The sequence below is a fragment of the Bos grunniens genome, chromosome 18, assembly GCF_055505025.1.
Source record: "Bos grunniens cultivar Pamir isolate PY7600 chromosome 18, Bosgru_T2T1.0, whole genome shotgun sequence".
NCBI classification, from domain to species: Eukaryota; Metazoa; Chordata; class Mammalia; order Artiodactyla; family Bovidae; genus Bos; species Bos grunniens.
Genome location: NC_141182.1, coordinates 31,127,038 through 31,142,826, shown reverse-complemented (window position 1 = coordinate 31,142,826; position 15,789 = coordinate 31,127,038). Strand labels below are relative to the sequence as shown.

The 15,789-nt window shown below is 41.6% G+C and overlaps 1 long non-coding RNA gene across 11 annotated transcripts in view; it reads right to left on the bottom strand.

Annotated features, from left to right (window-relative positions):
- The window catches only part of LOC147353356 (uncharacterized), a 100,237-nt gene extending 85,982 nt beyond the window's left edge, over positions 1–14,255 (bottom strand). For 2 of the 11 annotated variants that reach the window (XR_015145026.1, XR_015145018.1), the window contains exons 1-2: positions 13,646–13,954; positions 8,444–8,512 (exon numbers count right to left, since the gene is read on the bottom strand). This is a non-coding gene — a long non-coding RNA (uncharacterized LOC147353356). Of the gene's footprint in view, positions 1–8,443; positions 8,513–13,645; positions 13,955–14,078 lie in introns of those variants that run through there. The other 9 variants (XR_015145023.1, XR_015145025.1, XR_015145024.1 and 6 more) reach the window with 9 other exon arrangements.
- Between the last annotated feature and the right edge of the window lie 1,534 nt (positions 14,256–15,789).

Below are 15,789 nucleotides of genomic sequence, written 5' to 3'. Positions count from 1 at the left end.
TGGAGTGGGGTGCCATCACTTTCTCCGAATTCTGATCTTTAGGTCTGGCTATACTACTAAATTATATACTCATAGCTCAGTGTGCTTTTAATTTGTAATTCCCTAATTACTATTGATTTTGAACATCATTTTTATCTCCTTATTTTGCTTTTGTAATACATTCTTTGGCTAAATATGCTTTCAAGTTTTCTATCCATTATTTCAGCCACTTACTCATGTCCGACACTATGCAACTCCATGGACTGCAGCGCACCAAGCCTCTCTGTCCATCACCAACTCCCGGAGTTTACTCAAACTCATGTCCATTGAGTTGGTTATGCCATCCGACCGTCGCATCCTCTGTCATCCCCTTCTTCTCCTGCCCCCAATCCCTCCCAGCATCAGGGTCTTTTCAAATGAGTCAGTTCTTCGAACAGGGTGGCCAAGGTATTGGAGTTTCAGCTTCAACATCAACCCTTCCAATGAATATTCAGGACTGATTTCCTTTAGGATTGACTAGTTGTATCTCTTTGCAGTCCAAGTCACTCTCAAGAGTCTTCTCTAACACCACATTGAAAAAGCATCAAATTTTCGGCACTCAGCTTTCTTTACAGTCCAACTCTCACATCCATACATGACTACTGGAAAAACCATAGCCTTGACTAGACGGACCTTTGTTGGCAAAGTAATGTCTCTGCTTTTTAGTATGCTGCTATGTTGGTCATAACTTTTCTTCCAAGGAGCAAGCGTCTTTTAATTTCATGGCTGCAGTCACCATCTGCAGCGATTTTGGAGCCCCCCAAAATAAAGTCTGTCACTGTTTCCCCATCTATTTCCCATGAAGTGATGGGACCAGATGCCATGATCTTCGTTTTCTGAATGTTGAGCTTTAAGCCAACTTTTAAACTCTTCTCTTTCACTTTCATCAAGAGGCTCTTTAGTTCTTTACTTCCTACGATAAGGGTGGTGTCATCTGCATATCTGAAATTATTAATATTTCTCCTGGCAGTCTTGATTCCAGCTTGTGCTTCTCCAGTACTCTGCATATAAGTTAAATAAGCAGGGTGACAATATACAGCCTTGATGTACTCCTTTCCCGATTTGGAATCAGTCTGCTGTTCCATGTCCAGCTCTAACTGTTGCTTCTTGAACTGCATACAGATTTCTCTGGAGGCAGGTCAGGTGGTCTGGTATCCCCATCTCTTTCAGATTTTTCCACAGTTTATTGTGATCCACACAGTCAAAGGCTTTGGCATAGGCAATAAAGCAGAAGTAGATATTTTTCTGGAACTCCTTTGCTTTTTCAATGATCCAGCGGATGTTGGCAATTTGATCTCTGGTTCCTCTGCCTTTTCTAAATCCAGCTTGAACATCTGGAAGTTCATGGTTCACATACCGTTGAAGCCTGGCTTGGAGAATTTTGAGCATTACTTTGCCAGCCTGTGAGATGAATGCAATTCTGTGGTAGTTTTAGCATTGTTTGGCACTGCCTTTCTTTGGGACTGGAATGAAAACTGACCTTTATCAGTCTTTATTATCTGGTTTTTTTCCTTATAGCAATCAACATTTTAAATCATACATATTTGACTGTAGTAATAGAACTATTTGAACAAAACAAACAAACATAAAAAAACGACGCATTGGCAATATTACTTTCCTTGATTTTCAAACACCTTGCATTAAATATTTAGTTAAACTTTCTCGGACGAGGGGTATCTCCTCACTGCCACCCTTCCTGACCTTCAACTTGGAATAGCTCCTCTAGGCCCTCCTGCGCCTGCGCAGCCACGGCTCCTTGGACCTGGGGTTGGTCCTCCAGGCAACCGCCCCTGGCCTCGGGCGTGGGGTAGCTCCTCCCGCCCGGCGCCCCTGGCCTCGGGATTAGGGGCATGGGGTAGCTCCTTTGGGCCACAGCCCCTGACCTCGGACACGGGGTACCTCCTCTTGTCGCCGCCCCTGACCTCGGAAGCTAGGTGTCTCCTCTCGGCCGTCCCCCAACATCGGAGGCGGGGTAGCTCCTCTCAGCCGTTCCTGCGCCATCACAGTCTGGTACTCTCGGCCTGCCCCTGACCTCGGACGTAGGGTAACTCCACTTGGCCGCCGCCCTTCCGGCGGGGGGGGGGGGGTCCTCTCGGCTTCTGCCCCTGACCTCGGATGTGGGGTGGCTCCTCACGCAGCCGCCTGCGCTTTAGCGCGCCGGTCGCAGCCGCCTGCGCTTTAGCGCGCCGGTCGCAGCCGCCTGCGCTTTAGCGCGCCGGTCGCAGCCGCCTGCGCTTTAGCGCGCCGGTCGCAGCCGCCTGCGCTTTAGCGCGCCGGTCGCAGCCGCCTGCGCTTTAGCGCGCCGGTCGCAGCCGCCTGCGCTTTAGCGCGCCGGTCGCAGCCGCCTGCGCTTTAGCGCGCCGGTCGCAGCCGCCTGCGCTTTAGCGCGCCGGTCGCAGCCGCCTGCGCTTTAGCAGAGTGATGGTGTGATCACTGACCTAGAGCCAGACATCCTGGGATGTGAAGTCAAGTGGGTCTTGGGAAGCATCACTATGAACAAAGCTAGGGGAGGTGATGGAATTCCAGTTGAGCCATTCCAAATCCTGAAAGATGATGCTGTGGAAGTCCTGCACTCAATATGCCAGCAAATTTGGAAAACTCAGCAGTGGCCACAGGACTGGAAAAGGTCAGTTTTCATTCCAATCCTAAAGAAAGGCAATGCCAAAGAATGTTCAAACTACCACACAACTGCACTCATCTCACACGCTAGTAAAGTAATGCTCAAAATTCTCAAAGCCAGGCTTCAGCAATATGTGAACCATGAACTTCGTGATGTTCAAGCTGGTTTTAGAAAGGGCAGAGGCACCGGAGATCAAATTACCAACATCCGCTGGACCATGGAAAAAGCAGGAGAGTTCCAGAAAAACATCTATTTCTGCTTTATTGACTATGTCAAAGCCTTTGACTGTGTGGATCACAATAAACTGTGGAAAAATCTGAAAGAGATGGGAATACCAGACCACCTGATCTGTCTCTTGAGAAATGTGTATGCAGGTCAGGAAGCAACAGTTAGACCTGCACATGGAACAACAGACTGGTTCCAAATAGGAAAAGGAGTACGTCAAGGCTGTATACTGTCACCCTGTTTATTTAACTTCTATGAAGAGTACATCATGAGAAACGCTGGACTGGAAGAAACACAAGCTGGAATCAAGATTGCCAGGAGAAATATCAATAACCTCAGATATGCAGATGACACCACCCTTATGGCAGAAAGTGTAGAGGAACTCAAAAGCCTCTTGATGAAAGTGAAAGTGGAGAGTGAAAAAGTTGGCTTAAAGCTCAACATTCAGAAAATGAAGATCATGGCATCTGGTCCCATCACTTCATGGGAAATAGATGGGGAAACAGTGTCAGACTTTATTTTTCTGGGCTCCAAAATCACTGCAGATGGTGACTACAGCCATGAAATTAAAAGACGCTTACTACTTGGAAGGAAAGTTATGACCAACCTAGATAGCATATTCAAAAGCAGAGACATTACTTTGCCAACAAAGGTCCGTCTAGTCAAGGCTATGGTTTTTCCAGTGGTCATGTATGGATGTGAGAGTTGGACTGTGAAGAAGGCTGAGTGCCAAAGAATTGATGCTTTTGAACTGTGGTGTTGGAGAAGACTCTTGAGAGTCCCTTGGACTGCAAGGAGATTCAACCAGTCCATTCTGAAGGATATCAGCCCTGGGATTTCTTTGGAAGGAATGATGCTAAAGCTGAAACTCCAGTACTTTGGCCACCTCATGCGAAGAGTAGACTCACTGGAAAAGACTCTGATGCTGGGAGGGATTGGGGGCAGGAGGAGAAGGGGACGGCAGAGGATGAGATGGCTGGATGGCATCACTGACTTGATGGACGTGAGTCTGAGTGAACTCTGGGAGTTGGTTATGGACAGGGAGGCCTGGCGTGCTGTGATGCATGGGGTCACAAAGAGTCAGACACGACTGAGCGACTGATCTGATCTGATCTGATCTAGACTTTCTTGGAGATCTGGCTTCAATCCCTGGGTCAGATCTCCTGGAGAAGGAAATGGGAACTTACTCCAGTATTCTTGCCTGGAAAATCCCAGGGACAGAGGATCCTGGCAGGCTACAGTCCATGGGGTCGCAAAGAGTCAGACATGACTGAGCGACTTCATTTTCACTTTCACTTTGGAGTTTAAGTTTCATGATTCATTGAACACTGTTCCAGATGTTCATGGGGTACCATGGTGTGGGGTTTGGGAATAGCAGGTTATATATTTTTGTTGTTTTAAAGTGATAATTTTGTTGTAGTTAGTTATGCAGTAATAGAATACAAATTCAGTAGAAATAAAAGCAAAAGTAAACAGTTGGGATCAAACTTATAACTCTGTGCAATAAAACCAAAAACAATGCAAAATGACAACCTACAGACTAGGATAAAGTATCAAAATGATGCAACCATGAAGTGCTTAATTTCCAAAATACACAAATAGCTCATATAACTCAATAGCAAGAAACAAGCAACCTAATAAAAAATGGACAGAAATTCTAAACAGACACATTTCCAAAGAAGACACAGATGGCTGATAGGCATAAGAAAAGATGCTAAACATTGCTAATTATTAGAGTAATGTATTCAGAGCTATAATGAGATATTACTTCATAGTGTTTAGAATGGTCATTATCAAAAAGTCTACAAATAATAAATGCTGGAGAGGGTGTTGAGAAAAGGAAATTTCCTTACACTGTTGGTGGGAATGTAAATTAGTGCAGTCACTATGTAGAACAGTATGGAAGTTGCTTTAAAAAAATACTAAAAATAGAGTTATTATATGATCCAGAAAATATATAACTGGAAAATACAACAGCTCTAATTTGAAAAAGATACATGCACTCCAACATTCCTTCAGCACTATTGACAATTGCCAAGATAAGGAAGCAACCTAAGAGACCATCAACAGCTGAATGGATAAAGAAGATGCAAAATACATACATTGGAGTATTACTCAGCCATAGAAAAAGAATGAAATAATGCCATTTGCAGCAATATGGATGAACCTAGAGAGTATCATACTAAATGAAGTCAGTCAGAGAAAGACAAATATGTGATATCATATATTTGTGAAATATAAAAAATAGTACAAATGAACTTATTTACAAAACAGAAACAGGCTCACAGACATAGAAACAAACTTACGGTTACAAAAGAGGAAGGAGAAAGAGGAATACATTGGGAGTATGGGATGAACAGATGCATGCAACCATATAGAAAATAGATAAACAACAGGGATTTATTGTATGGAACAGAGAAATATATTCAATATCTTATAATAAACTATAATGGAGAAGAACCACTTGATGTACACATAAAACTAACACAATATTATAAACCAACTATACATTAATTAAAAAAAAAAAATACAGGACTTCCCTGGTGATCCAGTGGTTAAGAATCTGCCTGCTAATGCAGGAGTCATGGGTTCAATCCCAGGTCTGGGAAGATCCCACATCCCTCAGGGAAACTAAGCCTAGGTAGAACCACAAGTACTGAGCCTACACTCTAAAGCCTGTAACCCACAACTACTGAGATCACATGCCACAGCTACTGAAGCCTGCTTGCCCCAGACCCAGTGCTCTCCAACAGGAGAAGCCACAGCAACAAGAAGCCCACACCCTGCAACTTGAAAGTAGACTCTACTTGCTACAGCTAAAGAAAGCCCATACCCTATAACAAAGACCCAGCATAACCAAAAATAAATCAGACTTTGTTAAAGAATATGTTTAATATATAATAAATATATATATAATAAATTATTATTTAAATAAACAGATCAGATCAGATAAGTCGCTCAGTCATGTCCGACTCTTTGCGACCCCATGAATCACAGCACACCAGGCCTCCCTGTCCATCATCAACTCCCGGAGTTCACTCAAACTCACGTCCATTGAGTCAGTGATGCCATCCAGCCATCTCATCCTCTGTCATCCCCTTCTCCTCCTGCCCCCAAACCCTCCCAGCATCAGAGTCTTTTCCAATGAGTCTACTCTTCGCATGAGGTGGCCAAAGTACTGGAGTTTCAGCTTTAGCATCATTCCTTCCAAAGAAATCCCAGGGCTGACCTCCTTCAGAATGGACTGGTTGAATCTCCTTGCAGTCCAAGGGACTCTCAAGAGTCTTCTCCAACACCACAGTTCAAAAGCATCAATTCTTCGGCGCTCAGCCTTCTTCACAGTCCAACTCTCACATCCATACATGACCACAGGAAAAACCATAGCCTTGACTAGACGAACCTTTGTTGGCAAAGTAATGTCTCTGCTTTTGAATATGCTATCTAGGTTGGTCATAACTTTCCTTCCAAGGAGGAAGCGTCTTTTAATTTCATGGCTGTAGTCACCATCTGCAGTGATTTTGGAGCCCAGAAAAATAAAGTCTGACACTGTTTCCACTGTTTCCCCATCTATTTCCCATGAAGTGATGGGACCAGATGCCATGATCTTCATTTTCTGAATGTTGAGCTTTAAGCCAACTTTTTCACTCTCCACTTTCACCTTCATCAAGAGGCTTTTGAGTTCCTCTTCACTTTCTGCCATAAGGGTGGTGTCATCTGCATATCTGAGGTTATTGATATTTCTCCTGGCAATCTTGATTCCAGCTTGTGTTTCTTCCAGCCCAGCATTTCTCATGATGTACTCTGCATATAAGTTAAATAAACAGGTGCCAATATGCAGCCTTGACGTACTCCTTTTCCTATTTGGAACCAGTCTGTTGTTCCATGTCCAGTTCTAACTATTGCTTCCTGACCTGCATACAGATTTCTCAAGAGACAGATCAGGTGGTCTGGTATTCCCATCTCTTTCAGATGAGCTAAATAAATTTGCAATGTTATTTGTAAGTAAAATTGTATCGGTATACAGTCATACATTCGTATCTATTGTCTATGGCTGATTTTGCACTACTGTCAGAGTGGAGTAGCTGCAACAGGACGGTAAGGCTTTTTCAAGCCTTTTTCAAGCCTTACCATCCTGTTGCAGCTACTCCACTCTGACAGTAGTGCAAAATCAGCCATAGACAATAGATACGAATGTATGACTGTATACCGATACAATTTTACTTACAAATAACATTGCAAATTTATTTAGCTCATGGGCCACAGTTTTCAGACTCCTAATCTAGCAAATCTAGGGGACTGTAAATAATAAGTAGTTTTTGCTTTAACCCAACAAAAACAGGATAAACCATTGGATGGCTTTACCATGGAGATAAATTGCTGAATTTACATTTCAAAAATCACTCTACCCGAGACTGTAATAGTGTATAAGAGAATGGAGTACATCAGAGTGCAAACCATAGAATAATTTGTTGGTAACTGCAGTTGAGAGATATTGTTAACAGGATGATTGTTAGAAGGGTGACAGAGATGGAAAGAGGTCAGTCTGTATGGGGGTGTGTGCACAGACATGCATAAACCTTCCATCAGGATAGAAGCTGAACATTTTTTTTGACATTTTCCTTTGTGTGAATAAACAGATTCTGCAACATCTGTAACATAATTCTAAAGAAAGAGGCAGAGCTTTATCTATGAGAATGGCATTGGAGTGATTAAATGATGATTTCCTGTACACAGTGGATTTATATGAGTTATAGGGAAGAGAATAGCTCTACTGACCGGGTGATTTAATGTTCTCTTCCTAACAACTTGCAAAACATTATGAGATGGTGAGAATGATATCACCAGAGGCATTTTGAAACTGCTTGAAATTGATCACTACTAGACAATAGCTTTCTTTTTGCCTTGCCTATTCTCAGATAGTCGGCTGTTTGAAATAGCTATTTTTGAAAGCCTTTTTATTGGAATGGTTTCTTTTGCACTGAATGGTTGCTTAGCTAACAAAGCACCCAACCTAGAGAAAGACACATAGTAGGCATTAAGTAAATGCTAGTGGACTCAATCTCACTTGGCTGGAACAAAGTCATTTTTATATTAAGTCTGTGTTTAAAATATTAGAGCAAAGTCCAGGATTATGGTTAATACCAGATTATGTAGAGCCAACTTTTAATTTTCGTAATAAGGAAATTCAATTTTTTTTTAACTTTTTATGTTGTATTGGGTATAGCCGATTAACAATGTTGTGATAGTTTCAGGTCAACAGGTGAAATTTATTTATTTCTCCCTGCATCGCCTTCGTTTCCACATGTGCTGCTGGTCCACAGTTCATGCCTGAACACATTACCTGGGCCATTTCTCAGGATTGTGTTTTCAGCAAGCAACTGAGGGGTGAGGTTACATTTCCCTCAGGGACAAAGGTTTACTATAAAACCTGCTTGCTATAAAATCATTGGTTTCTTAAGCTCAGTGTTCCCCTTCTGTGTTACAACCCTCTGTGTATGCAGACATCTGTCTAGATGTCCTGCTTGGGATTTTCAGGGCAAGCAGAATTGATACAAACATTTGGATACTCATGTGACTTACTGTATCTTTGATGTGATGTGATGAAGTTCTTTGTCTCTGACCAAACAGTTTCATGTCTTCTGCCAGCATCTATGAAAAAAGCATCAGGCTCAACTTAGTACTAAATTTTAAGTAGGGAATAATCAAATCCTAGCCATGAGAAAATGAATATTTTGCATAAATATTCCATATTGAATACTTCTAATTATACACAAAGAGACTATTTGTAATTTATAATTATAAACATACACACACATACAGACACACACACATATGCATATGTGTCTGTTGAGCTTTATACCTTTAAAATTAATCATTGTGAAATTAAATAATTTTATTCTGTTGCTATTTTCCCAAATATTTATGAAATAACATCAATGTTAATGACATAAATGATGATAGTACCTTTATGGCTTACAAGCACTTTTTCAAAGGTTGCTTTTGATCTTCAAACTTTCAGGTATGTGTGGTGAATATTATTAGTACAAATATACATGAAAACCTATTATTCAAAAGTTTTCTATAACTTTCTCAAATAATTGTAATGTTTAAAACCTACACTTATAATTTGAAATTGTCCATTCTAGATTGTTCAAAATATCATTCAAAATATAGTACACTAAAAAATAATTACTGCAAGATGATTTATTTATTTATTCAAAACATTTCTCCAGACTTATTGTATGACTTATACAATATATACTGTACATATGTGTGACTATAACAGAGAAATAAAAAAAACTATTGAACACAATACAGAGTATACTGAGGCTTCTCGGGTGGCCCTACTTGTAAAAGAACACGCCTGCCAGTGTAGGAGATATAAGAGACTTGGGTTCGATCCCTGGGTAGAAAAGAGGAGGGTATGGCAACCCACTCCAATATGCTTGCTTGGAGAATCCCATGGACAGAGGAGCCTGGTGGGCTACAGTCCATAGAGTTGCAAAAAGCTGGACATGACTGAAGCGACTTAGCACACATGCTCACACACACACCGTATACTCAGGTGTGCTGAGGAAAATCGGTTGAGATGCCTGGTTCCCTCTTATAGTATCATCATATTAATTTTTGGTTATTAGACTCAAACATGTCTGTGTAAATGATTTTGGGAAACTAAAGTACACTGTCAATGTCTTAGTTGGGGATAGAAAAGAGAATAGGGTAGGATCAGGATCAGAGCTGACTGAGAATCATGAGCTCATACAGAGAGCCAGGCATTAGAATCTCAGACTGAAGCAAACTTCGTTTTGCTTCCTTGCAAGAGAAAATTGTGCTTATTTAAAGTGCATATCAATCTATATATATATTCATATGTAAATTGCAAAGCCCTGAATACTATGATTAAATTTGAGTAAACTCTGAATGATCTTTATCATGGAAGGCTTTGACTTCCTTCTTAACACACAGATAGGAATCCTCAATTGTTAAACTAAGAAGTGATTGAAGGAATAAGTTGATGTCTTGGTCAGAGGTGAATATTTGCCCATGTTTTAGTTCTTGGTGCTGAGTACAGTGCCCTCAGGGACAGCATGTACATGCACACACGGGGTATAAAAAGAGAAAGGAAATCAAGAGAAGTAAGATTGAAGAGGTCAAGGGGACTCATCTTGAAGATAATAGATGAGGGACTTCCCTGGTGGTCCAGGGGCTGACTATGAGCTCCTAGTGCAGGGGGCCTGGGTTAGACATCTGGTCAGGGAACTAGATCCCACATGCTGCAACTAAGACCCAACACAGCCAAATGAATAAATTAATACTTTTAAAAAGATAATTGACGAAGCAAGCACAAGCTTTAGACAATCTTTGGAAGAATTCATCTCAGACTATCAAAAGAAAACACAGAAAATAATTACAAAAATATGACTATAAGGCTTTAATTACAAGGTGAAAGGGAGAAGTAGAAATCAGGTAAGTGGGCTGGGCTAGGGAAGGCAAATAACACTGAAAATAAGAGGGATTAAAGAAGAATTAAGGAAAAGGAAAGGAGAGAAGAGAAAGGCAGAGAAGGAGGCTGGGAAGAGGAGAGGGAAAGAAAGAGAAAGGAAGGATGAGAAAGAGAGGAAAAAGGAAGGAAGAAGAGGGTCAAATTTATTCATTCTAGTTTCACTTTCTTCCCATATGATTAGTAACTCAACTAGATATTCTGTTTGAACCTTTCAGCAGGCAAGGAGGGGAGAAGACGGCGTATTTTTTATGCACTTGACCTAACCACGCCTGCCGTTTAACTGGCAGCCTCTGCATATTCCCCTGACAGCACCTGGAGAGGGTGCCTGTTGAACACCAGAAGGGCGGTGGGAAAATATGACATGTGACACCAGGGCAAGATCTGATCCTCAACAAATGAAATCTGTCAGCCATCTCCTCAAAGGCTGCCACCTTTCATATCCCTGCTTGGCTGAGCTAGCTTTTTAGAGAGACTTATTGTATTATTCAGCTGGCTTGATTTTCCTTTTTGTGACAACCCTCCCCTGGAGGCCATCCATCTCTTTACAATCTTGGAGAATGACTCTAACTGAGTGGTATTTCAGTGTAATTTATAGCTCTCTATTGTAAACACAAATATGGGTTATATCTTAGCACTGGAAAGAATGCTAATGGCCAGTCTTGGGTCACTATTATTTTGGATGAAATTAGTACCAGAACACTTAAGGAATTTAGATGGGTACACTGAATGCAGATGAAAGGAAGAACAAAAAAACAAGCAAACACACACCCAGAAGGAAAAACCGGAAGATTAAGTTCCAGTTTTCTTTGGGCGTTAATTAGTTTTGTATTCATAAACTTCACGGGGAGCTAGAAGGAATGTATAAAGTAAGCTATAATTCAAACTTATTAGCAAAGTTGTAGAAAACAGCGGCCAGAATTGTGATACTTTTAAAAATACAACAAACCCTAAAATATCCCTGATTCCTTTGAACGACTCAAAACTACTAAATATTTCAATTATTGCACTTCCCTAGTGAACCAGTGGTAAGAATCTGCCTGCAGCGGATGCTGGATCCATCCCTGGAATGGGAAGATTCCACGTGCCTCAGGGAACTAAGCCCGTGGGTGCTACAACTGCTGACCCCACGGCAGCAACAATAGAAGCCACAGCAATGAGAAGCCCACACAGGGCAACGAGAGAAAGCCCACTGGCATCAGTGGAAGACCCACCCAGTGCAGCCAAAAAAATAAATAAATGAACTAAAATAACATTAAAAAAATTCCAATTTGCCCCAAATTCAGCTATAATTTGAACAGCCAAACAAGAACAGCCAAAACAATCGTGAAAAACAAATTCAAGGGCTTCTCGTACCTGATTTTAAGACCTTTCCTAACAGCATGGTAATTCAGAAAGCATGGGCGGCAGAGGTAGACCCCTGCTCCACTCCAGCATGCTTATCTTTCTGTGGTTTCTCTTCGCTCCTGGAGTAGCTTGGCTCCCGACACTGGGACCCGTATCTCTGCCGCTAGCCTTGGGTCCACTTGCCCTACCCCTCCCCACAGTGCTTAGTACGCAGATGGGGCACCCTGCCCATCTCTGCAAAATAAGCATGGTACCTGTTTAGGAATACACCATCAGGATCACTTGATTTGCAACAAAGTCACCAACTTAGTACAAAGTGGAAAGCAAAGTCTTACCAATAAATGATACCGAACTGCTGTTGAGTAGAAAACTAAGTGCAACATTTCTGGCTCATAAAATATGATTAACTCAACATACTATCAATTTAACCAACTGTTAATACCAGGAGTATCCATAATACCTCCCCCATCATTGCCAACATTTGGTATTGTTTGCCTCAGTCCTCTGGCCTTTTGGGTAGTGGGCAGGTGTATCACGCTGTGATTTCCATAAACTTTTCCTAATGAGGCTGATCACCTTTCCCAGGCTCATTAGCCCTTTGAATCTCCACTTGTGTGAAGTGCTGTCAAGTATTATACCCATTTTTCTATTGGGTCGTTCATCATTTCCTTAGGGATTCATCAGAATTATTTTATGTATTCTGAATGTGAAATATTTAATGTGACCATTGTCCCTCATTCTATCGAAATGTTTGGTCATTCTGACAATGGAAATACAGAAAAGAGGCCAGGGTTAGCATGAGAAACACGACAATGACTGATAATAGTCTGCAGAGCAATGGCGGGGGGGAATAGATTGAGAAAAACAAACGGCTATCTGGTTGTCTCGCTTTGCAGAAATACCTGCCTACAGTTTTGTTGTCAGAGCTGCTTCAGGTCTTTGCTCACAGCCCTCCAAACCCCACCTTTAGCTAGAGTTAACACAAATCTTTAAAGGGTAAAGAGGTAAGAAAGGAAGCAACAAACAACAAAAACCAGCTGGCATCAAGATGGCAATGGAGCTGACCTCCAACAGACCCTGAGTCTCATTGTAAATTCTTTCTACCGTATTAGCATATTGGATGTCACCTACCAGCTGCTGCTACTAGATACTAAGGACCAAAACACAGAAAGTGGGTGGCACCCTACTCCCTGGAAAAAGCCCTGTCCCTTCCCCAAAGACCAGTGCGTAAGCCTACCCATTATTGCTCGGTCACTCAGTTGTGTCCAGCTCTTTGAGACCCCCATGGACTGAAGCCAACCAGACTCCTTTGTCCATGGAATTTTCCAGGCAAGAATACTGGAGTGGGCTGTCATAGCCTCAGGCCTTCTCCCTTTGTTCTTACATTTTAAAATTAAATCCCTCTTGCCAGGATCTGTAAAAATAGTTCCTGCTTCTCCATTCCTTAGCTACTGAATAAAGCTTGTGCTGTGTGGATCTTAGTTTAGGTTTTGTTATTCGGCGGCTCAAACCTGAAGGGAAAAAGAACCCCTCCTACACTGCCTCTGACGGAGGCCAGAAAGACTTGGTCAGGCTCTGGCCCCACAGCAGAGTCCCTTTGACTTTAATCCAGCAATAATTGGACATTTGCAAAGTCTGAACAAAAGTAACTGTTACAGGGCTTCCTGGTGGTCCAGTGGTTAAGAATCCACCTGCCATTGCAGGCGACACAGGTTTAATCCCTGGTCTGGGAAGACTCCGCCTGCCGAGGGACAACTAAGCCCAGACACAACTACTGAAGCCCATGTGCCCTAGAGCCCGTGCGGCACAACGAGAAGTCACCGCAATGAAAGGGCCAAGCACAGCAAGAGAGACCCAGTGAGCCAAAAAGAAATTTAGAAGCGACTACTATTACAGCTGCCCACCAATCCATCAGGACTGAATGGCTTTCTCACCTTGTTCGTAGTTTTTACCTTTATAGTCTACAGCCCATTTGCCCCAATGGTGGGACTCACTCTGTAATACCTGGTCGGACAGGGTTTCCTTGGCTTGCAAACCCATTAAAGCCCTGGAGTTACTTTACCTAACAGTAAAGTTGCCTCTCGGGCTTTTCTTTCCATTGATAACCCTCTTAACAGAGCTTTTGAATACACTGAAGCTCTCAATTTTCATATAATGTGATACAGGCAACTGTTTTCTTTAACATTTAACACTTTAACTGTCCTGTTTAGAAAAATCCTCTTCCTCTTCCAAAATCCTTGTCCTCTTCCAAAGAAGTAATGATGATCTCTTATATATCCTCTGAGAGCTTCATTATTCTTTCTCATATGTAATTCTACAGTTAATATCTGGAATTCAATATTTGTTTATAAAAAGCAAGGAACTTACATGGGAGACTCATCCTTGTCCTCCTACCTTGAGAGGAGTAGGTCTCTGCACTCAGTCACCAGAATCTTAAAAGCTTACATGGCCGCTTTAACAGGGTTCAGTCAGATATTCAGTGCAGATGGTCTCAATAACACATCACTGTCTCAATAACACATCACGCTTTACTGTTAAACTGGCCACAGCTGTGGAAACCATGGGCTGAACTAATACATTTCAAAGGCAGGGTGTATGGAGCCTCTGCCTGAGCCCAAAGAGCAGGTTCACCCGAGGTCATGTCCTGCCAACCACTCCTCCAGCTGTGGCAAGCACTATGATGCATTAATACTTTTTTCTTTCTCCTTTGATTGTCCAACTGACCCAGCACAATTGATTGAAAACACTTTCCTCCTTTGCACTTCAGTATTATCTTTAGAGAATGCTAAAAGAGGTCAGAGGATTTCCCCGGTGGCTCAGTGGTGAAGAATCTGCCTGCCAATGAAGGAGATGTGAGTTCGATCCCTGGGTCAGGAAGATCCCTTGGAGGAGGAAATTGCAACCCACTCCAATATTCTTGCCTGGGGATCCCATGGACAGGGGAGCCTGGTAGGCTACAGTCCATGCAGTTGCAAAGAGTGGACATGAATGAGTGAGTATGAACTCATGCAAAAGAGGCCAGAAGGATACTGACTTCACATAAAGTGTGTATAGACATATGACTTTATCTAGATAAGGCAATGGCACCCCACTCCAGTACTCTTGCCTGGAAAATCCCATGGATGGAGGAACCTGGTAGGCTTCAGTCCATGGGGTCGCTAAGAGTCGGACACGACTGAGCGACTTTACTTTCACTTTTCACTTTCATGCATTGGAGAAGGAAATGGCAATCCACTCCAGTGTTCTTGCCTGGAGAATCCCAGGGACGGGGGAGCCTGGTGGGCCGCCGTCTCTGGGGTCGCACAGAGTCAGACACGACTGAAGCGACTTAGCAGCAGCAGCAGCAGATAAAGTAAAACCCCCTTGGATCACGAACCAAACATTAGTGCAACTTACTACATGTAAGTTATACTTCAATACAAAGATAATTTTTATGTATATTTATATTCATGTGATATTGGAAAAGATGCTTTTAAGTTAATGATTTACATATCTTTCAGCTTTTTCAGGTTAGATCAGGTTAAACAAGGTGCTTCTAAATGGATTAAAAACAGGTTAAGTTAATAACAATTTGTTAAAGCTGTAAAAATTTTTGATGCACTTTCTAGACATTGAGAAAAGTAATGACTCCATTGATTAGAAAATAAATTTGCTTGCAAATCAGATGGTTTTCAATGCTTTTTTTCCCCAAAAAATTATAGGTATACATGATGGAGGTATCTACTGAGACATCATTGAACATTTTTTTGGTAATAGAGGAGTATAAACTTTTTTAGTTAAAACTTGAAAGGGACTTGCCAAATTGAGTGATTTTACATGGCAAAACTTTCATTCCCTTCTCATCTGTGTACATGAGTACTCAGGAATTATCTCTGTTTTAAAAAAAGGAAAATAAAAAATAGATTTAACTGGTGTTGGTCTCTGTCCCTTTCTACTAAGAAGAAATATTCTTCCATGAATATATGATTTACTTGATAAAAAATTCCTTTCATATAAAGAATCCAATTTAGCAAAAATATATTTATATAATTGAGAAATATTTATACCAATATTTTTCTATTAATTTCAATATAATATT